We start from the raw sequence: 2,500 nt of genomic DNA on the forward strand, positions 1-2,500 counted from the left end.
TAAGGAAAACAACAAAATCGCCCACGTGGTCATATACACCGTGGCAATTTGTTAACAATGCCCTTGTTTCTGCCTTGGGCATACCACCGAAAATTGAAGGTTAATGATATGGACGCAGAATTATTGGGGTCATTTGATCTTAGTAAATTCTCACCTACATATAAACACATCAATTTAAATTCCCATTAGATTCGAAATAACAACATTAAACAACATTACCTTCAAATTCACCATTAATACTATTCATGAATATCATGAGGATCAATCTTTATCGGATTATTAGAAATTCAAAGGCCTTGTAAGTCGTTTTTTATTCTAAATATCTTTTGATAATTAGTGTTCATTATCATTATCTTTTCTTCAATCTATCTTTATCTTTCTTAATCTTTTTATGTTTATCTATCTTTAATGTATCTATCTATCTATCTATTTATCTATCTATCTATCTATATATTTCTATCTATTCTTGTATTACTATCTTTACTCTTTTATCAATCTATCTATTATCTATTATTTTTTATCTATTTTATCTTTATCTATCAATCTTTTCTTCTTTTCTATATTTTTATTCTTCTTTTTTATCTGTTTTTATCTATTCTTTTAATTCTAATCTTTATCCTTTTTAATAAATTATTTATTATTCTTTTTTTAATTTTAACTTTATCTTCATTCATTTTTAAAATTTTAGCGAGTATCTTTCATTATAATATTTATTATTTATATTTTATTTCTATCTTTCTTTGCATTTTAATGTTTATAATAATTAAATATTAAATTTATATAAAAAAATATAAATTTTGGTTGTGTTAAGGTGTTGATAAAAAATACAAATGCACATATGTTAAACGGGCTAAGAAAGATTATTGGCCATTTATAAGGAATTCAAAAAAAAATTGGATAAATAAATAATAACAAAATTTAAAATGGAATAATAAAATAACAGAAATATAATAAATAAAATAATATGATAATTAAGATGAGATATGGAAAAAAATATATAATAAATAATAATAATAATAAAAATATAATAATAATAATAAAAATAAAAATAATAATAATAATATAATAATATGATATGATATATAATAATATAATAATAATAATAATAATAAAAAATAATATAATAATATTCAAAATAATATATTAAAAATAATATCATTTAAAAATATTCATCACAATATTAACATCATATTAAAATCATTGCAGAATTATAATAAAAATTGTAAGTAAAACGATTGAGGATATACAATTTATTGGCAGTAAATGGTTCTTGGTATGACAATCGCTTTTCGCAGACGGAAGTCCTGGTGTTACACACTCACTGACCAATTGATGATAAGGTCTTACTAACATTCATCACGCATCAAAATAAAAATAATGCCAGATAAACGTGTATATGAAAAAATAAATTAAATTAAATAATAATAATAATAATAATAATAATATAATATAATAATAATAATAATAATAATAATAATAATAATATAATATATAAAATAATATATATATTATAATATAATATTTTAAATATATATAATATTAATTAATATTATTAATATATATAATAATATATAATATTATAATTAATATATTAATTATTATTATTATTATTATTATTAATTTTATTTATTATTATATATATTATAAGTAATAAAATATATAAATAAAAATAATATAGATAATAGAGAGTAGTAGATTTTATTAGTATATATATTATAGATGAAGAATATATTGAATTTTAATATATATATAAATATATATATATAAAATATATAATATTTTTAAATTTTAGAACTTTCCAGAAAATATAAGGGAAAACAACAAATCGCCCACGTGGTCATATACACCGTGGTCAATATTTGTTAACAATGCCCCATTGTTTTCTGCCCTTGGGCATACCAGCCGAGATGAACGCTGTGATTGGTTAATGATATGTGACGTCATGAATTCAGGCGGTCTATTCGACTCTACTAGAAAGTTCATGACCTACTTATATACTAACACGTCATTTAAATTCTACATTAGACAGAGAAAGCTCATAAGCAACACGTTCCAGTCAAATTCTTACCAATTCAAAGTCAACCATTTCTATAATATTCATGATGGATCAACTTTATCGGGAATTCATTCAGAAATGTCAAGAGGCCATTGCTCGTAAGTCGTGTGTTTATGTATTCAAATATCTTTTGATAATTAGTGTTCAATCAATCAGTCTATCTATCTTTCTATCTTTCAATGTATCTTTCTATCTGTTTATCTTCTATCTTTAAATGTATCTATCTATCTAATCATCTATCTATCTATCTATCTATCTATCTATCTATCTATCTATCTATTATCTATTATCTATATATTTTATCTTTCTATCTTTCAATGTATCCAACTATCTTTTTCTATTTTTTTTTTTATCTATCTATGTCTGTCTTTCTATTCATCTGTTTTCATATCTATCCATCTATCTTCCTATCTATCCACATATTTTCTCTCTTTCTAAGTATTT

At 21.3% G+C, this 2,500-nt stretch overlaps 1 long non-coding RNA gene across 1 annotated transcript in view; it reads left to right on the forward strand.

Moving 5' to 3' along the window:
• The first annotated feature begins 1,902 nt into the window (after window positions 1-1,902).
• Window positions 1,903-2,500, forward strand: part of LOC144956058 (uncharacterized) — an 8,459-nt gene continuing 7,861 nt past the window's right edge. The window contains exon 1 of the long non-coding RNA XR_013641862.1: window positions 1,903-2,154. This is a non-coding gene — a long non-coding RNA (uncharacterized LOC144956058). The remainder of the gene's footprint in view (window positions 2,155-2,500) is intronic.

This window comes from Berghia stephanieae, chromosome 10 (assembly GCF_034508935.2).
Source record: "Berghia stephanieae isolate SIO BIC M18660-M18661 chromosome 10, UCSD_Bste_1.3, whole genome shotgun sequence".
Lineage (NCBI taxonomy): Eukaryota > Metazoa > Mollusca > Gastropoda > Nudibranchia > Aeolidiidae > Berghia > Berghia stephanieae.